This window comes from Panthera leo, chromosome A3 (assembly GCF_018350215.1).
Source record: "Panthera leo isolate Ple1 chromosome A3, P.leo_Ple1_pat1.1, whole genome shotgun sequence".
Lineage (NCBI taxonomy): Eukaryota > Metazoa > Chordata > Mammalia > Carnivora > Felidae > Panthera > Panthera leo.
Window position 1 is genome coordinate 97708538 of NC_056681.1, and position 22573 is coordinate 97731110.

A 22573-nucleotide genomic window follows, 5' to 3' on the forward strand; every position below is an offset into this window, starting at 1 on the left:
TTCTTTAAAAAAAAAGCCCTACAGTAATATTAAGCAGATGAATAGTGAATTTCTTTACATATATTCTTTTTAAATAATGGCTTCTAAATTTGCTAAAATTTGATTTTTTTAAAGACCATCACAGAAAATGCTGTTATTATTTTCCCTGAATGAGTCAATTATTCTGAAAAATATTCATGTATTAACAAAATTGCACATCACATCCTTCAATTTCATTTTTCCTACAGCACAGCTGGAGCATTAGAGTGTTCTTAAATAAAAACTTTCTTTACATTCTCCTCAGTAGTTGAAGTTCTTCAAAGTAATTTAAGAACTGTGGTAAAAACTTTGTTCATTTTAGCCTTTTAGATGGGACTGAGTCTGCTAGCCAGCAGATTATTCATGGGGTTTCTACATTTCTAGAAATTTTTAGTTAAGATGTGTTTCAGCTCAGGTTTTTAGAAACATAAACAATATGCATTATGATACTATTTTTCTTTCTTAATATTGCTCAAAGTCACCTTTTCCTTTCTTTTCAATACACTAAAATTAAGAATTCATATATGTTAGTTCTAGGTAAGACCCTAAAAGTATCTTGTTCATTGTTGTTGTTTTTTTTTTTTTTTTATTTTTTTAATATAAGTTGGGAAAATGCACATCTCACAGGAGAGTAATCACTTTACAGGTTATAGTGTGATTTTGCTTTTTAGCCATGACTCTGATTCCAGTGAAGATACTCCAGTATTTCTTGGGAATCTGATCCTCATCTTAGAAAGCTTTTACATTCATTCGTGTTACCTGACCTACCTACCTGACCATAACATAGACTCAGACAATTTAGAATACTTTCAAGAAAGGTAGTACCAACAAGATATTTTCTATGAAACCTTAGTTCTCTTGTGAATTAAACTCACAGGAATCCCCCTTTCACCCTATTCTGGCCAATTGAAACTTCTTTGGACCTATAATATAGAAGTTTGACTTCTATCTTCTGTTGAAAGAAATGCCTTTATGCTCACAAAGTTAGAATTCTCTCTCAGACTCCCACTGGATGCTAAGAGCAGTTCCTATTTGAATTCCTCACAAATGCAGTGGGCATAAGAGGATATGTTCATAAATACTTTATTGTTTTTAGCTGTACCTTAAATAATAAATAAGTTTGGTTTGCTGAATTTTGGTTTTTAAGCCCGAGTTCTATTTTTTCCCATTATAAAACAGCTTTAAAATGATAATTTTTTCCCTCCTAGTATCCATTGTGAATTATGAGTTAAGAGTATCCATTTTGAATTGATAAAATGAGAACAAACCTATTTAAATCAATTCTGAATTTTAGGCCAATGACAGGTGTTCTAGAAATGGACCATGGCAGATTTTCCAATACTGGTCCCTATATTCAGTCATAGGGATTATCTACACGTTTACATAACTTATGAGAATCCATTTCTATGCATATAATTAATTGTATTAGATAATAGTAGGCACTGAGTTTGGAAGCTCAACAGATTCTGTTCTAGTTTCAGACCTTGAACTTTCTTTTAGGCTACGGGACAATTAATATTTGTATGTTCTATGTGCTCATCTATAAAATGATGCTAAGGAATTCATTTTACTTGTCATATAGGGACTTTGGAAGTAAAGCTGTATACTTTACTTACAGCTCAGTAGGTTAAGCTTCTGACTTTGGCTCAGGTCATGATATCATGGTTCATGAGTTTGAGCCCTGCGTCGGGCTCTGTGCTGACAGCTCAGAGCATAGAGCCTGCTTCAGATTCTGTGTCTCCCTCTCTCTCTCTGCCCCTCCTCCACTAGTACTCTGTGTGTGTGTGTGTCTCTCCTCTCTCTCTCTCAAAATTAAATAAACCTTAATTAAAAAAAATACATAATATGTATGTATTACATGTATTGTTTATGTATGCATAATAACGCATGCAGGTACATAAACACACATATGCATAAGCAAACAAATACAAGAATGCTAGAATCTTTGGAAATTATAAAGATCTCTTTGAATTTGAAGTGGTAAGAAAATTTGATAAAATTATTTGAGCAACATTATTATTAAAAAAAGAAAAGTAGAGTGACTTCAAAGTAAGAATGTACCTTATAGAGATCATTCAGAAAGATAAAAAGGAAAGTCTGGATTGAATATTCTAGATAAGGAGTTATATTAGAAGCTACCTTTAAGGGAGAATAAATTCATTATTTGATCAATGTGAAAAAATGTTAGAAGATATAAAGAAATGTCAATCTCATTTATTCAGTTAATAAATATAATTTGGTCAATTATTCAGACTGGAAATAAGATTGACTTTATGGCTTCTACAAAGAATGGTTCAAAGCAGAGTTTAGGGAGGATTTGTTTCCCTGAGAAATATATTTTGTTGTGGTGGTGGAATTTTTCAAGTTTCTTACAATTATTTGGGCATATGTTGTTTAAACTATAAAATCCTTAATTATAATTTATTTGTCAAATGTATTGTTGAGAAAAACATATTTTTAAATTGCATGAAAAAACACCTTTTGTACTTTTATACATTGTATCAGAAACTCAAGAATTGCAAGGACTCATGGTGTTTATTGATGAAAAGGTAGATTTTTCTCTGTAAGTTGCAGCTCTGTGCCTTAATTCTCCTAGCTTAAGGATGCCTTTGTTTTAACAGACTCACGTTAACTATTAAAAATATAGCTTCAGTATTTTTCAATTCATGAGGATTATTTTCTCTCATGTGTAAAAGGAAATAAGTGTTACCAAATACAACTTCAAATTTAATCAAACATGGGATCTTTGTGGTAACAAAAATAAGATTAAAAAGCCTTTATGTTGCTCTCTTCTAGCTTCTACCTGAAGAGTATTTGGGGATTTTAAGACATCTCAATCCTTCCCACATTACTATGGTGTAATTAATTAGATTTTAAATCTCTGCTGTTTGGGCCAGAAGTCACACAAGATACTTTAAAATTGTTAATAATTTAGACTTTCTAATTTCCAAAGATGACTAATGCAGCCTAAGTATTGTTTAAGTATATGTTTCCATACAAGTTCGTAAATCTCTCATGCTTAAGCTCTCACCCACCCTGATGCTATCCCATATCTCCCCTCCCAGGAAATGTTCCACCATCCAGCAAACAAGGCAGTAAAGACTGATTCAAGAGGACTCTGCTCCAGCACTATTTATAGCTTCAGTTCTGCCATGCACATGTTTATTTCTCACAAGTTATTACATACTAATATTACTCTTGTTTGATTTACATATATAGTGAAATGATTATCAAAATAAGTATAATTAACATCCATCATCTCATGAGATATAATAAAAAAAATTTCCTTATGTTGAGAATTCTTAGAATTTACTCTCAACAGCTTTTCAGTATATCATATAGTAGTGTTAACTGTAGTCATCATATTTTACATTATTTATATGATAACTGAGAGTTTGTACATTTTAACCACCTTTCTCTAATTCCTGCTCTCCCCACCCAGTACCTCTGGTAACCACAAATCCATTCTCTTTCTGAGTTTAGTTGGGTCTTGTCTGTTTTTAGATTCCACGTTTTAGTGAGATTATACAGTATTATTTGTCTTTGTCTGACTTATTTCACTTATGATAATGCCTTCAAGGTCCATCCATATTGTTGCAAATGGTAGACTTTCCTTCCTTTTATATGGCTGAGTAATGTTCCAATTGCATATATATTCTATAATTTCTTTGTCCATTTATCCATCCATTGGCACTTAGGTTGTTTCTATGTCTTGCCTCTCATAAATAATGCTTCTGTAAACTTGGGAGTAGAGATACCTTTTTGAGTTTGTGTTTTCATTTCCTTTGGATATACATGCATACTTCCATTTTATAACATCTTATTTTGTTGCACTCTATAGATAATGTGTCTTTTACAAATTAAAGTTTTGTAGCAATTCTGGGTTGAGCAAGTTTAATAGTACCATTGAGCAAACAGCATTTGGTCACTCCAGGTCTCTGTGTCACCTTTTGGTAATTCATGTAATATTTCAACCTTTTTCATTGTCATTATATTTGTTACGGTGATATTTGATCAGTGATAACAACTCTCTGAAAGCTCAGATGATGGTTACCATTTTTTAGCAATAAAGCATTTTTAAATTAGGATGTGTACTGTTTTTTAGATATAATGCTATCTATGCTATACTGAATAGACTACAGAATAGTGTAAACATAACTTATATGCACTGGAAACCAAAAAATTCATTTGACTTGCTTTATTGCAATATTTGCTTTATATTAATGGTCTGGAGCCAAACCTGCAATATCTCCGAGGCATGCGTACATTTTCAGAAGTGGAATTTCTGGACGATAGGGATGGTCTATTTTTAATTTTTTGAGGAAACTCCATACTGTTTTTTCCGTTGTAGCTGACCACTTTACAATGCCATCAGCAGTGCACAGCGTTCTCTTTTTCCACATTTGTTGTCTCTTCTTTTTGTAAATGTCAGTCTCAATTACCTCTAACGTATAATGCTTCCTCAGATATGCTTCAAATATTTCCAGAAATTAGAAAAGAGTAAAAGATAAAGTTGTGCTACTGCAATATTGAGAGTTTTTCTACTCCAGTTATGTCCAGGAAATGTGTTCAGCATGCCATTAGGACTGTTCTTCCAGTAGACACAAACCACTGAAGGAAGGAATAGGAAGAGGAAGGGAGAGAGGAAGTAGAAGAGACAGAGCAGACACACACAGGCATGTCAGTGATAAGAATTTTTGAGCCTGTCCAATTCCTCTTGAGTTGGGGACATATTATTTTATAAACCCTGTGCAATGAGCATCTCAAATCTCTTCCCATCATCTCCCAGATTATTATTTTTTGCCTACCATCAGTAAGGTGGCCTTGGAGTTATGAATATTTATCAAATATTTTCAAAATGTCTAAAAAGATATGGGAAATATTATTAGAAAATTAATGAACTATAACTGTACATAATATTTACTTTAAATTTTTACAAAGAATGGGAAACAATGAAATGTACCCATTGTTCCCAGTCAAGTTGAAAAATTCTACTCTAATAGAAAGGTATTACATCAGGCAGAGGGTTGAAGTTACCTCAGAAAATAAATCATTTTTGAGCATAGTAATGAAAACTGTAAAGCACAGGACTTTTGGAAATTCATTAATTCAGATTTCATGACAACAGGACTAAAATATACCCTTGCAGTATTTACGTATGACAGGATTGCTATGTGGATTTTGGGCATAAACAGCTTTGATGGACTATGTCGAGGATAATAAATTGGGAGTTAAACTCCTGAAAGAGAACAAATGACTTCCATTTGCAGAATTATAGACTTATAAAATGCTGTACTACTGAAATAGCACCCAGTCCATGTTACAAATTTTATAAGTAAATAAAATGAATAAAGCCCAGAGAGGGGAACTAACTCACACATAATACAACATGCAGTGAATTTCTTTAATGGTACATATTTACTTGTGTCATTTTGAATTTTAGAAACCTGACTTACACATATATTAGTTGTGTCATTGAGGCACTTGTCAAATCACAGAAGACTTTCTGGATTGGATTACTTGAGATTTTCTTAGTAAGAATCATTGCTAATTTAAAAATTAACTATGAAAACAATAGCTTTAAGCACATAGTATGTGAGATATATATGTGTATTTCATATATGTGTATATTTCATATATATATATGATCATATTTAGAACTCTAAAATATAGGATTATTGGACAGAGAAGGATTCATTCATCTCCGGTGTAAAAGAGGGGTGCTTGTAGGATCTCTCTCTGGCATGATGGTAGGCAGAAATGATAAGTAATCATAATTCGGTACTTTGTATGAGATGGCTTTGGTTAGAAAAGTACAGCTGGTGTTTAGTAACAGTTTTCAGAAGACACTTAAAAAGAGTTTTAAAAATGGATATATATCACACTAAGTTCACAAGTATTACATGCTTTACTTGTTTCTCTAATATGAAAATTTACTTTGTTTTTTTGAGAAAAAATACACAATAATTAGTTGAGACTTGTTTTGAGAAAGGTAGTAAGCATTGACAAATTGTCATTTTAATCTTCTTTTCCTACTACAGAAGGTAAAAAATAAGTATGTGGTGAGTTTAGTTAAGAGAGACCAAGCCTGGGGCACATGGGTGGCTCAGTCAGTTAAGCATCCAACTCTTGATTTCGGCTTACATCGAGATCTCACACTTAATGGGATCCAACCCTGTGCTTGGGATTCTCTGTCCCTCTCTCTGCCCCCTCCCTCTCTGTCTCTCCCTAAATAAAGTGTGTGTGTGTATATCTATCTATCTATCTATCTATCTATCTATCTATCTATCTATCTTATATAAAGAGAGGCTAAGTTTGTATAAGGGAATTGATACAAGCATCTCTTAGGGAGAAAAAGTGCCATTTAACCATTTTTAGCTTCAGCTTTCTCATTTGTAAACATGAAGATAAGAAAATCCATGTTTTAGGATAGTTTACTATATCAAAGGATTTATTGGTCTTAATGATATAGAAAATTATTAGAGCACAATAAATGCTTAACAAATAATAGTGCTATTAATTCTTAATGACATATCCATTAATTAATTGATGTTTTCATTTTACAGCACGCTAAATTATTTTAAATATTTGTTAGGGTAATAAGCCTGTATCATCTAATATATATTACATAATTAAATTTACATACTCATTTAAAATATCTTATCTTCCCATACTTATTTCTTCTAATTTATCCCTGATTAGGCAGTATAATGTGGTGGTTAGAAGTGTAAGTTCTAATATTAGACTGCTGTGGTAAATTCTGCTCTATCACTAACTGTACAATTTTAGAACTTAACCTCTCAATGCTGGGAGTTCATCATCTGTAAAATGGTTAAAATAATAGCACTTACCTCACATACTTTGATGTACTGTTTTGACAGGCAATATATTAATGTATTTAGAATAAGGTATGTTTTTCAGTATATATTCAATATATCTGGCTTATTTACTACATTTCTTCATAATGATGATTTTCATCAGCAGGAAAAAAGAGAAAAGCCTTTAATGTCAGAAAAGATTTTCATCAGCAGGAAAAAAGAGAAAGAAAAGCCTTTAATGTCAGAAAAGAGAGTGTCGAATTTGAGGAAGAACTTGGGTTAAAGATCAATTGTACATGCAAAAAGAAAGTTGACAAAATAGCAATGCACTGAGCAAATGTCACGGGTCCTCAGCTCTAGAACTGGTTCTTGTTTGTGTATTTCAGGGACATATTGGGATTGATGTAGAGATTGTTTATACATAAATTTAAACTAAAAGCTTCCTTGTGATTATAATAGTTTGGGAATATAGAAAGGATATTAACTATTCTTATTAATAAGCCATGCTCAGTATTTGTCTCCTTTTTTTCTTATGTTTACTTATTTATATCCTATTTTCTTCAAAAAAACACATTCAAGGCGACTTGCAAGGATCTGTAAACTATATTACAATAAATTGAAAGCAGATTAGAAAAGCGGAAGAAAGTCAATGTCTTAAGTCAATTATATCCATGAGGGAAGATAATGTGAAAAACATATCATAGTGTCCTTTCTAATTCCTAGAGGTGTAGTACACTTTGGACTTTAAATGAAACAAATTCTAGTCAAAAAATAAAACTGAATCTTTGAAGATTAAAATATCTTTAAAAGGAAATCATGCCCATATCTCAGAAGCACAAAATACGCTTGACCTGAAGACTGTATTTTTGTAAGGTGAGATTTTTCAGCAGTTTATATTTGTATTGCCCTTGTAAGTGGGCTATTCTTTAAATAGGCTTTTGGATTGTTTTCTGAAAATAAACATTCAATTGCTTTTTTCATCTTTTTTTTAAAATTTGAATTCCAACTAGTTAACATACAGTGTAATATTACTTTCAGGTACACAATATACTGATTCAACACTTCCATGTAACACCTGGTGCTCATCACAAGTGCCCTCCTTAATCCCCATCACCTATTTAACCGCCCCCCCCCCCAACCTCCCTTCTGGTAACCATCAGTTTGTTCTCTTTAGTTAAGAGTCTTGTTTTGTTTCTTAAGTTCCACACGTGAGTGAAATTGTATGGTAATTGTTTTTCTGACTTATTTTGCTTCGCATAGTACTCTCTAGCTCCATCTATGGCATTGTAAATGGCAAAATTTCATACTTTTTGATGGTAGAGTAATATATATATATATATATATATATATATATATGTATATATGCATATACATATGTACATACATATACATATACATACATACACACACACACACACACATATATATATATATACACACACACACATATCACCTCTTCTTTATCCATTCATTAGTTGTTGGACGCTTGGACTCCTTCCATAATTTGGCTATTGGAGATAATGCTGGCTGGCTCAGTTGGTACACCATGCAACTCTTGATCTCAGGATTATGTGTTTAAGCCCTACAGTGGGGGTAGATATTACTTAAAAACAAAATCTTTAAAAAATTTTAAGAAAAAGGTAGTTCCCTTTTTAACTTTTTGAAGAACCTCCATAACTATTTTCCAGAGTAGCTGTACCAGTTTGTATTCCCACCAACGGTGCAAGAGAGTTCCCCTTTCTCCATATCCTTGCCAACCACCTGTTATTTCTTCTGTTTTCTATTTGAGTCATTCTGACAGGTATTAGGTACTATATCATTGTAGTTTTGATTTGCATTTCCCTGATGATGAGTGCTGTGGAGCATCTTTTCATGTGTTTGTTGGCCATCTGTATGTATTCTTTGGAAAAATGTCTATTCATGTTTCCTGCCCATTTTTTAATTGGATTATTTGCTTCCTGGCTGTTGAGCTTTATAAAGTTCTTTATGTGTTTTGGACACTAACTCTTTATCAGTTATGTCATTTGCAAATATCTTCTATTCTGTAGGTTGCTTTTTAGTTTTGTTGATGGTGTCCTTTGCTATGCCGAAGTTTTTTATTTTGAAGTCCCAATAGTTTGTTTGCTTTTGTTTCCTTTGCATCAGGAGACATATCTAGAAAGATGTTGCTATGGCTGATGTCAAAGAGGTTACTGTCTGTGTTCTCTTCTAGGATTTTTATGGTTTCAAGTCTCAGATTTAGGTCTTAAATCTATTTTGAATTTATTTTTGTGTATGGTGTAAGAGAGTGGTACAGTTTCATTCTTTTGCATGTTGCTGTCCAGTTTTCCCAACACCATTAGTTGAAGAGACTGTCTTTTTCCCATTGGATATTCTTTCATGCTTTGTTGAAGATTAATTGATAGTTATGGGTTCATTTCTGGGTTTGCTTGTCTGTTCCAGTGATCTGTGTGTCTATTTTTATGCCAGTAGGATACGGTTTTGATCACTACAGCTTTGTAATATAACTTGAAGTTGAGAATTGTGATGCCTCCAGTTTTTCTTTTCTTTTTCAAGGTTGCTTTGGCTATTTCGGGTCTTTTATGGTTCCATACAAGTTTTAGGGTTTTTGTTTTTGTTTTGTTTTTTGTTTTGTTTTTGTTTTTAAGTAATCCCTATTCCCAACGTGGGGCTTGAACCTAAGACCCTGAGATCAAGAGTTGCATGCTTTACTGACTGAGCCAGCCAGGTGTCCCAAATCCACCTGATTTATGATTCAGTAAAATTTTTACATTTTAGTAGTATTTATCTTTGATTTTCTAATATTCATGATTTTATTATTTATAAAGATAATTTTGTTTCCACTTTATCATGATTGTGATTATAGCACTTGTATTTTCTAATTGCATTTGCTCATCCTTCTAGAACAGTGTTAATATTAATGGAAAGATGGACATTTTGCCTTCCTTTTTATTATATCAGTGATGTTTTTTGTTTTTCAAATTTTAAAGATGATTTTAGATGTGGATTTATGTGCAGTTATTCATGCAAAATATAGCATCCATGTATTCTATCTAACTTATTAATATCCTATGCCATTTTCTGCAGTTGTACTTATCCAGGTCCAGATGAATCTGGATTTCTGAAAGGTCCTGTATGTCCTTACCATTAGTGAATGGCTTCAATGTGATTTTTATTGTGTATGGGTAGAAGTTTAATATTTATGTGAACCAAAATTGATAATGAATGTTTTTAAGTTTTAGTCATACATCAAATGAATGTTACCAATAGTTCATTGATGTTAATTGTTAAGGCAGTAAATTTAATATATGTATAATCTCCTGGATTTCAGTGTATTTCTGATTGCAACATCTTATGTGGATTACCATTCTAGAATCTCCATAAATGAGTTTGCTGTTCTCTGGCTGAATAATGCAGTCATCTCAGGTGGGACTAAAAAAATCTAATTAAAGGTGCTTGATTCCAAAGGAAGAATCTAAAATCTATGTGAGCCTTAGACAGTGACAAGTATTTCCCCAGAGCTCAGTGATTGCCTGGACTCTTTGTTTCTGTGGAAGGAGACACCTAAGTGATTAGTCATATTACCCCAGTTCCATCATTGACCAGGTAGGAAGTCTTGAAGTGGACTATACTAAAATATACTAAAATAGTATTAATCTAGGCTACTTTAATTTAGATGTTAGAGAAAATTCTGACAAAATACTGATAAATGTGTTTTACAATCCACCCAAAAACATTATTTTTCACATATGATTAGAGGTGGTGATGTAAGCAAGATAGCAGAGTAGGAACCCCTAACCTTTGTTCCTCCATAGAATCACTGATCTAACAATGATTTTGGTGGCAAAATGCCTTGAAAGGAAATGAAGAATGCAGAATAAAAAGTCAGAATACTCCAGAGGAGCACAAACTGAGAGTAGTCATATTTATATGGATAAGAGGAGAAATTTGACATTACTCAGGTGAGTTCCTCCTTCAAACCACCTTAACTCAGCACTAAAATGATTGCTCAGCCCATCATTTCTCCCACTGGGGGAAAAGTGAGATTGGACTGTGCATCTGGTCACTCAAGGCACACACCGTTGGGCTTGTTTCTGTCTCACTTCATTCCAAACACTGAACAATCCCCTGGAACAGCAAAGAGCAAAGGAAAGAGGAGGACATCTCCTGCAGCAAGTGCTACTCTGTGAGATTTGGAAAACACACATAACTGAGACTTTTTTCTCCATGAGAGAGAATGAAGTGAAGGAAGCCTTATCTCCAGAATTTCAAAGCACCCTCCATGAAACTAAGTTTCTATCTTACCTCATACTGAGTAGGGAGCAACCTGTGGAACCTGGATCCTTGGAACAACTAGCAGTAAATTCAAGGGGAGAGCATCTTCTTATGGCTGGTGCTGATTTCCAAGATTGTGAAGAGACACAGGACACAAATCTACATCTTCAAATGCATAGACAATAAAGCAAACATACAAGGAATATGCAGAATCTAGAAAACATGACACAATCAAAGGAAGAAAATAAATATCTACTAACCAACTTGAGAAAATTGGAGATCTGTGAATACCTGACAAGAATTCAGAGTAATCATCTTAAAGAACCTCAGTGAGTTATGAGAACACAGACAACTAAACAAAATGAGAGAAACAGTAAATACAATGAAAATATTAACCAAGAGAAACAATGAAAAACAACCAAATAGCAATATTGGAACTGAAGAATACCATAACTGAACTGAAAAATGCTCCAATTTTGTCCAGGAAATGTGTTCAACATGTCATTAATATTGATTTTTCTAGCAGACAGAAACCATTGAAAAAAGGAGAAGGTTAGGAGGAGGAGGAATCAGAAGAGGAGAAGGGGATAGAAAACAGTCTCATTTAAAATAGCATAAAAGAACAATTAAAGAGACTCATAAATATGGAGAACAAGCTGAGGGTTGCTGGAGGGGTTTTGGGAGGGGGGATGGTCTAAATGGGTAAGGGGAATTAAGGAATCTACTCCTGAAATCATTGTTTCACTATGTGCTAACTAATTTAGATGTAAATTTTAAAAAATAAAAAATAAAATAAAAACAATTACACATGAATAAATTTAATCAAGGTGGTGAAAGATTTGTATAATTAAATCTATAAAGCACTGATGAAAGAACACAAAGACAAAAATTAATGGAAAGACATCCCATATTCATGGATTGGAAGAGTTAATATTAAAATATCCATATTACCTAAAAGAGTCTACAGATTTAGTATAATCCCTATCATTATCCAATTTGATTTTTCACAGAAATAGAAACAAAATCTTAAAATTTATTTAAAACTACAAAAGACCCCAAACAGCCAAAGCACTTTTAAGCAAGAAGAGCAAAGTGAGAGGTATCATACTACTAGATTTCCAAATACACTGTAAGTTTACAGTAATCAAAACAGTATGTTACTGGCATTAAAATAGACATTTAGACCAATAACAGAATTGAGAATCCAGAAATAAATCCATGTGTTTATGGTCAAATGATCTTTGCCAAAGTTGTCAGGGACACACCATAGGAAAAGAATAATTGTTTTAAAAATTGTGTTGTGCGGACTGAATATACACATGCAGGAGAATGAAATTGGGCCCTATGCCACACCATAAATAAAAACCAGTTCACATGGATTAAAGACTTAAATGCAATATTTGAAACTGTTAAGACACTAGAAGAACATATAGGGGGAAAGCTTCTCAACATTATTTTTGGCTATGATTATTTTTGATGTAATTAAAAACCACAGGCAGCAAAAACAAAAATAGGCTAATGGGACTGCATCAAACTAAAAAGCTTCTGCATAGCAAGGAAACAACAGAGTGAAGAGGCAAGCTATGGAATGAGAGAACATGTTTATAAAGCATACCTCTGATAAGGAGTTCATATCCAAAATAATGTATATAACAAACTGAAACAACTCAGTAGCAAGAAAATAACCTGATTAAAAATTTTCAAGGACTTAAATAGACACTATAAAAAAAAAAAGAAAAGCAAAAACAAACAAAAAATACATACAATTGGTCATCAGGTATATGCAGAGGTGCTCAACATTACTAATCTCAGAGAAATGTAAATCAAAACCACAGTGAAATACCACCTTATATACGGTTATAATGGTTATTATATATAAAAAAGGGTAACAAGTGTTGACAAGAATGTGGAGAGAAGGGAACCCTTGTACACTGTTAATAAGAATGTAAAATGCTGTAGCCATTTTGGAAAATAATATGGAGATTTCTTTAAAAAATTAAAAGCATATCTGTCATATGATTCAGCAATCCCACTTCTGGTTATATATTTAAAGGAAATTAAATAATTATCTTGAAGAGACAACTGTACTCCCATATTCATTGCAGCATTATTTATAATAGCTAAGATATAAAAATAAGCTATGTGCCTGTCAGTGAATGAATTGATAAATGTGATATATGCGTATGTATGTGTGTGTGTGTGTGTGTATGTGGGTATACATATATGTCTGTGTGTTTGTGTGAGTGTGTGTGTATAAATGCTGGGATATTTCTCAGTCTTAGAAAAGAAAAATCCTGCCATTTGCAGCCATATGGATGTACCTGGAAGACTGTATGCTAAATAAAAAAGGCAGGCACAGAAAGACAAATACAGTAGTCCCTCCTTATCTACAAGGGAGTCATTTCAAGACCCCTAGAGGATAGTGCATCATATACTATGCTTTTTTTCTGTATATACATACTAAGATAAAGCTTAATTTATAAATTAGATACAGTAAGAGATGAGCAGCAATAAATTAAATAGAATGATTATAATAGCACACTGCAATAAAAGTTATGTGAATGTGGTTTCTCTCAAAAGATCTTTCTCTACTGTACTCTTCTTGTGATATGATATGATATGATAATATGCTTATATGATGAGATGAGATGAATGATATAGGCAATGTGAAATAATGTAGGCTACTATTGGCCTTCTGGGGATGTGTCAGAAGGAGGATCATCTGCTTCTGGACCACAGTTGACCATGGGTAACTGAAACCATGGAAGGCAAAACAATGGATCAGGGAATACTACTGTACTGCCAGGTATGTGTAGAATCTAAAAAGTTGAAATCAAAGAAGCATAGAGTAGAATGGGGAGATATTGGTCAAAAGTTAACAAAGTTTCAGTTAAGTAAGATGAATAAATTATGGAGGCTTAATGTATAGCATGATTTTAATTAATAATATTGTATACTTGAAATTTGTAAAGAGAGCAAATCGTAAGGATTTTCACAAATAAAAAATTTAAAAAGAACATATGTGATGTGATGGATATGTTAACTACTTTGGTTGTGGTCTTCCTTTAACAATGTATACATGCACCAAAAGAATATATACATTGTATGCCTTGAATATACAATTTTCATTTGTTAATTACACCTCAAAAAAGCTGGAAAAAATACAGTTCAGTGCACAGGAAAAAAAGAAAGACATGGCTGGATAAATTATGTCAATAAAATTGTCCCATCCTTACTTTCCTGAAATACACTCTATTGATTTATGACATGATTTTTAAATGTAGTGTTAGATTATATTTCTCTGGAAAACTTTTTAAATGTAAATATGTCACATCCTCTTTTGAGCTCTACTAGGAATCAATAATTTTGGTTTGGGAATGTGACTCGGACATCTGGACTGACTTCTCCTCCCTTTCCCAAAATGAAATAAAGAAAACCAACGCTATTGCTTCATATTGAGCACAATAGTCCTTTTTATTTTTATTTTTTTAGTTTTCCTCTTTATCATTAATTCTCAAGTTTCTTTCTTTGATTGTGTTTGTAGAAGACAGTACTTCAATTCTCTGCTGCATTGGCACCAAGAGAAATCCAAACCATATTCATTTGTCATTATTTCCCTGGTATTTACTTCACTGTGTCTGGAAAGCTTTGCATTTGACCCTGAATGGGCTGCATCACACACACACTTCCATGGAAGTCGTATCCATAACTGGCATATATTGGGAAAATTACACTGATTTTATTTATTCAAAATATCTAAAATCAGTAAAGTTACCAAACTTTTATTAAATTCTGTAAGACATTAAATTTGCATACCAGAAGCACATAAGGAAACTGCAAAGAAGACTTCCATCAGCTTTAATAGTCAAATGGCCACAGGCACAGCCTTATTCCATGATTTTGCTATTATCAAGATTCAGGAACATGGTATCTTCTTAGTAAACATTTGGCATTTGTTCGACTGCTGTAGGCAAGTTCGCAGTGCTTTGCATATAAATCATCACATTATTCCCTGTGTGCTCCTGGTAAGGTAGATAGAAATTATCAACACTATTTAACAAAGGGGTCACATATCTCTGTGTCGTCAGCAACTTATGAGGAACAAAAAGTGAACATCTTACTGTAATGTTAGGTAGAAATAATCACACAGCTTTATAAACTTTTGTTTTATGTCTGTAGCAATTAAGAAGTAAAAATTAATAGAGAAGAATAATGTCTTTAAATTTATATATCACAGAAGGTTTAGATAGGTTTTTTTTTTTTTTACTAAATAACCAAATACATTTTCTGTGTACTAGACAAAGTAGTAAAATATTCATACAGAAAACACAAATGCTCTACAAACACTTTCATTTGTACATGGACATACTTTTTTTTTTCTATCAAGTAGCCACATCATTAGTGCTCAAGTCCAAGGATCCATTTAAGGCAATGTGATCACAACAGTTCATTAAATAAATATTTATTAAACAATTACTTGTTTTTTTTCCCACTGCTGTTGGCTCTGAAAATAAGTTGTTGCTCTCATTTTTTGAGTGTTCTCTTTCCCCTTGGTGAGAATGCTAACATTTACTTTTAGTAAGAATTGCTAAGTTGCTAAATGAATGACCCACAAAAGTTTATCTGTTTGGTTATGATTCCAGGACGGGTCGTTGGTGGCAGAAAAGGGGTGTAATTGGACATGATGAAACTGAGGCACCTGTGCAATACCCAAGTGGTCTCCAAGAGACAGTTGAATGCATTTGTCTTTGGTATCAATCTAAACAGAATGAATAAGGGTCAGTTTTAAAGTCAGTGCTTGAGACACTGTTCCATCCTCTAATTCTCATATATGGTCATAGGATATAGTTCTTTTATAAGATACGAACTTTTAAGTTAATAAGCAATGAGGGGGAAGCTGTTTTTGTTATAGCAACTATTTTTTAGAGGTTAAGTAATTGTGTGCATTCTTCTGGAGAGCAGTAGAATAAAGCACTTCAGTTACTGGGGAATACAAATCAGACTCCAAAGCAAATGGGATTCTATTTCAGTTTAAAAGAATTTACCACTTGTTAAGCCCAACCAGTTATGATATATCATATGTAGGTAAATAGAAAAGTGCTTGACAGTTTTTGCATGGTTCAGAAGCAAGCACGCCACTGATATTGTGTAGTGGTCAAGAACAAACATGTAATGTTTCTAGGCTATCTTAAATATTAAACATATTTGCTTCAAGTCTACTAATATTTTTAAACAATGACAAAACTGAATACCATACATAGAAGCAAGGGATAAACTCAAATGCCATTTGTAACATAATTCAGGCTAGATATTGAAACGGCTTATAAATATTAAAACATTTAAAAGAATATTATGGTGACCAACAACTAATATTGCTAACCTAAAATAAATGTGTACCTGCTTCTGTATGGTAGCAACCCAAAGCTCTGTAATCTCAACAGAATCATTTAATCTATGACAACATACAGAGAAATTCCTAGTGGCAGGCTGAAGAATTCTTTCCTTACTGAAGCTTTGAAAGTCTTTCAGTGTGAAAGGAAATAGACAATACCTGCTTCTCAAGTTTACAGGTAAAATTTTGCTGAAGCATATACTAAAAGATAATTAGTCATTTAGGCAGTATCAAAGAAAGAAAGAAAGAGAAAGAAAGAGAGAAAGAAAGAAAGAAAAAAGAAAGGAAGGAAGAAAGAAAGAAAGAAAAAGAAAGAAAGAAAGAAAAAGAAAGAAAAGAAAGGGAAGGAAAGGGAAGGGAAGGGAAATTTGAGAGATTAGAATGCTGTGCTAAAGCTTATAAAATGAAATGTACTCGTAAACCCTACTAGTGGATATCATTAGAGTGACTGCTCATCTCCCAAAATATACTTCCCTTGAGAACCTTGCTACTAACCAAGTTGGACCCTAGTAGCCATGTGATCCCACTATGGCCTGCATTTCTGGCCACAATGGTTTAAAACAGAGTTGGGCACTGAGTTTCTGCATGTGACCATGAACAAAATTAAGGTGAAATCAAGAACTGAGGGTTGAACAATTTCTACAAAATAAGTGAATGGAATATCAGAGAAGGTAGGTCTCCACATAGAAAAGACCTAAGGAAGAAGGTTTATTTGGAAATAGAGGAAAATACACAGTCTTATTTCCTGATCTTTCCAATGACAATTCATACTTACTTACCAGTTTATATAGGATATTGATAGGCTGGTGGAGATAGCCTCTCAATGAAACCAATTTTGATAAAGTTCATACAATTTTCTCTAAAGAACTGGAAGAAGGTACCTTTTAGGACCGACATAACTTTTTAGCACACCTCACAGATGTGGAGGACATGAAGGCATGAGATAAGCATGACACTTAACAGACTGGTTCCAAATGTGTGATTTATGTAATAGATTTTATCTGATCCCATCCTGTCTAAGCTTCTGTAAGGGATGTTGTCTTACAACTTGTGTAACTTTTCACATGGAGGGAATGCATCAGTCCATGTACTGTAACTCTGTGGTCCTGCTGCTAGTTGATTGCTCAGTGTATTCTAACGCATTCTGATTTTTATGCCATCTGTCGCTTAGGAACCTCCTTACCCTATAGCATTCCAGAGTCTTATCAACTTTGAGAAACTAGAAAAATTGAATCTTTGAGTCTGCAAGACCATAAGAAAGAGTGAGTTTGTGTTTAGAACAAATGAGACACTATAGGTTCTGGGAGGCTTTCCAAGATTACACCTCCTCATTTCATGCATTATCTTTAAACTTTTCTGTTAGGCTTGTGAGCAGAGAGTTAACATCTGGCCTGGACTGATACTGGCCTGCTGGTGAATAATCGCACTGTTTGTCTTCTTGAAAATTACATGTAGAGCTAATGTGGAACTTTGTCTCTTTTACTGTATAAACCTCTAATCTGTAAAGTTTACTTGGATTAAGCAAATTGAATTTGCATGCAAACTATGGATCTGCATAGTTTGGTGAGAAGCTGAGACTGTAGCCTCTCTGTATGAAATGACCTACTTACATATTGGTCTTTATGTGTCTGTGACAGCCCTACATATCCATGTGTTAAGAAGTAAAAAGAAGTTCAATACCATAACTTCATAACTTCAGGGCTCTCCATGAGATTGAATACTATCTGCTATATCTTTTGCCCTTTCTCTTCCATAAAACTAAGTAAATGCAGTATCAGATTAAAGCCTACTTGTATCTTGTGAGTCTGATTGTGTTTTCTGACCCTTAGTAATTACTGAATAAATTCAGAGCTTATGCAGATTTTAGTATAATATGGATTAACAGTACAATAGAATTTAAAAATTCAAAACCAGCAAAAAAACTTAAGATTCATGAAGCTTTATGATTAAAACCAAACAGCCTTACTAAACATAATTTCCTTTTCTCAGCTGTGAGTTGCTGGCACTGTATTAGTTTGTTAGGGGTGTCCTGATGAAATACTGCAGACTGGGTGGCTTCACAACAGAAATACATTTTATCACAGGTCTGGAGGCTAGAAGTCCAAGATCAAGGAATCAGAAATCAAGTCTGATTTCCTAATAAATATTGTCAAAATGTCAATACTACCCAAAGCTATCTACACATTCAATGCAATCCCAATCAAAATAGCACCAGCATTCTTCTCGAAACTAGAACAAGCAATCCTAAAATTCATATGGAACCACAAAAGGCCTCGAATAGCCAAAGTAATTTTGAAGAAGAAGACCAAAGCAGGAGGCATCACAATCCCAGACTTTAGCCTCTACTACAAAGCTGTCATCATCAAGTCAGCATGGTATTGGCATAAAAACAGACACATAGACCAATGGAATAGAATAGAAACCCCAGAACTAGACCCACAAACGTATGGCCAACTCATCTTTGACAAAGCAGGAAAGAACATCCAATGGAAAAAAGACAGTCTCTTTAACAAATGGTGCTGGGAGAACTGGACAGCAACATGCAGAAGGTTGAAACTAGACCACTTTCTCACACCATTCACAAAAATAAACTCAAAATGGATAAAGGACCTGAATGTGAGACAGGAAACCATCAAAACCTTAGAGGAGAAAGCAGGAAAAGACCTCTCTGACCTCAGCCGTAGCAATCTCTTACTCGGCACATCCCCAAAGGCAAGGGAATTAAAAGCAAAAGTGAATTACTGGGACCTTATGAAGATAAAAAGCTTCTGCACAGCAAAGGAAACTACCAACAAAACTAAAAGGCAACCAACGGAATGGGAAAAGATATTTGCAAATGACACAACGGACAAAGGGCTAGTATCCAAAATCTATAAAGAGCTCATCAAACTCCACACCCGAAAAACAAATAACCCAGTGAAGAAATGGGCAGAAAACATGAATAGACACTTTTCTAAAGAAGACATCCGGATGGCCAACAGGCACATGAAAAGATGTTCAACGTCGCTTCTTATCAGGGAAATACAAATCAAAACCACACTCAGATATCACCTCACGCCAGTCAGAGTGGCCAAAATGAAGAAATCAGGAGACTATAGATGCTGGAGAGGATGTGGAGAAACAGGAACCCTCTTGCACTGTTGGTGGGAATGCAAATTGGTGCAGCCGCTCTGGAAAGCAGTGTGGAGGTTCCTCAGAAAATTAAAAATAGACCTACCCTATGACCCAGCAATAGCACTGCTAGGAATTTATCCAAGGGATACAGGAGTACTGATGCATAGGGGCACCTGTACCCCAATGTTTATAGCGGCACTCTCAACAATAGCCAAATTATGGAAAGAGCCTAAATGTCCATCAACTGATGAATGGATAAAGAAATTGTGGTTTATATACACAATGGAATACTACGTGGCAATGAGAAAAAATGAAATATGGCCTTTTGTAGCAACATGGATGGAACTGGAGAGTGTGATGCTAAGTGAAATAAGCCATACAGAGAAAGACAGATACCATATGGTTTCACTCTTATGTGGATCCTGAGAAACATAACAGAAACCCATGGGGGAGGGGAAGGAAAAAAAAAAAAAAAAAAAAAAAGAGGCTAGAGTGGGAGAGAGCCAAAGCATAAGAGACTGTTAAAAACTGAGAACAAACTGAGGGTTGATGGGGGGTGGGAGGGAGGGCAGGGTGGGTGATGGGTATTGAGGAGGGCACCTTTTGGGATGAGCACTGGGTGTTGTATGGAAACCAATTTGACAGTAAAGTTCATATATTAAAAAAAAAAAAAAAAAAAAAAAGAAAGTCTGATTTCCTTTTAGGTCTCTCATTTTGGCTTGCAGATGACTGCCTTATTGCTATGTCTTCACATGGTTTTTCCTTTTTGCCCAGCCCCAAATTGTCTCTTTTTGTAGAACATCAGGAAAATTGGATTAGGGGTTACTCTCATTCCTCTTTTTATCTTAAGCACTTCACTGAAAGTCTTATCTCCAAGCACAGTTACCATCTGAGGTTTGGGGTGTTAAGAATTTCAACATATGAACTTGTAGGGAAACACAGTTGAGCCTGTAACACACTTTGTGTATTCAAGTCTAGAATGGATGATCATTTGGTGAGAATGTAATAGAGACACGTGATACAAAGGATAGGACATTAGCTATAGTGGATTCAAAAGTATGTTTTTTCAAAGAAACTTTAAGAACATTTTATAGTTTAAGAAGAATAAAGTATTATATCTAACTATATGAAATTGCAATTTTTATAGTTGAGAATTCTCTAATTACTTTTGTTACCTTTTTAAATTCAAGTAAAATTAAAATATGTTATATTAGTTTCAGGGATGTAATGTAATAACTCAACAGTCCTATACATTTTTCAGTGTTCATCAAGATAAGTGTACACTTAATCCCCTTTATTGATCTCACCCATCCTTCCTCCCCTCGCCTCCCCCTCTGACAATCACCAGTTTGTTCTTTGTTTTTTATGATTCTGGTTTTTTGGTTTGTTTCTTTTTTCTGCCTTTAGTTGTTTGTTTTGCTTCTTAAATTCCACATATGAGTGAAGTCATATGGTATTTGTTTTTCTCTGAATGACTTATTTCACTCAGCATTATATTCTCTAGGTCCATCCATGTTGTTGCAAATGGCAAGAATTTGTTCTTTTTTTATGGCTGAGTATTACATATGTATATATAATATATAATAAAATATATAAATATATAGAATATATAAATACTATATATAAATATGAATATACCACATCTTCCTTATCCATTCTTCTATGGATGGACACCTGGGTTTCATCCATATCTTGGCTACTATAAATAATGGTGCAAAAAACATAGGGATGCATATGTATCTTTTTAAATTAGTCTTTTCATTTTCTTTGGGTAAATACCCAGTAGGGAATTACTGGATTATACTGTAGTTCTGTTTTCAATGTTTTGAGTAACCAACATGTTAAACTAGACCACTTTCTTACAGAATACACAAAAGTAAACTCAAAATGGATTAAAGACCTAAATGTGAGACCTATACCCATAAAATTTGAGAAGAAAAATAGGCATTAATTTCTTTGGCATTGACCATGGAAACATGTTTTCTACGGAAACAAAAGGAAAATGAAATTATTGGGACTATGCCAAAATATAAAGTTTTTGCACAGTGAAGGAAGTCATCAACAAAACGAGAAGGTAAACTACTAAATGGAAGAAGGTGCTTGCAAATGATGTATTTGATAAGGGGTTAATGTGCAAAATGTATAAAGAACTTATACAACTCAACACACACACACACACACACACACACACACACACACACACACACACACAACCAAATAATCGAGTTAAAAATGAGCAGAGGACCCAAATGGACATTTTCCCAAAGACATACTGATGGCCAACAGACACATACTAAGATGCTCAACATCACTCATCACCAGGGAAATGCAAGTTAAAACCACAATGGGATATTACTTTATACCTGTGAGGATGGCTAAAGTCAAAAACACAAGAAATGACAAGTATTGGTGAAGATGTACTTTTGTTACTTTTGTGACTGCTAGACTACATTGCAGAATAAAACCCCACCATAAATATTACCATGTTAATAAGAGAGGAGTTATTCTAACCAAAATTGTACATTGAATTGCTTCACACATAGCTTTGTCTGATTAGGCCCACAGAGCTGAAGTAGATGATGATCATATTGTGTGACAAAAGACTTCCTTATTAAGTATGTCTCTACCTGTCCAATTTGGGGTTATATGTTATGATGTATGTAACACCACACATTTTCCCCCAGGTTTGACAGTAGCAAGTATTCACTGAATTCAGCACTTTCACCCTATTTATACAATAATAACTGCTCCCTTGTGACATTTTATTAATAAAGTTTTTATGCATTTAAATTATCTCTAATACAACTCTGTAAGGAAGATACTTTTAGTTCTGCTTTAATAGTTATAAGAATCAAGGATTGGAAGATTAAGGACATATATGAGAGAGTCACAATTTGATTTCCTGTGTCTGGGTCTTCAAACACCAGGATATTTACCATACATTCTCTTCTCTCTC

General features: G+C 33.8%; 1 long non-coding RNA gene across 1 annotated transcript in view; it reads right to left on the reverse strand.

Annotated features, from left to right (window-relative positions):
• Positions 1-15105, reverse strand: part of LOC122215085 — a 45692-nt gene extending 30587 nt beyond the window's left edge. Inside the window, exon 1 of the long non-coding RNA XR_006200230.1 lies at positions 14928-15105. This is a non-coding gene — a long non-coding RNA (uncharacterized LOC122215085). The remainder of the gene's footprint in view (positions 1-14927) is intronic.
• Between the last annotated feature and the right edge of the window lie 7468 nt (positions 15106-22573).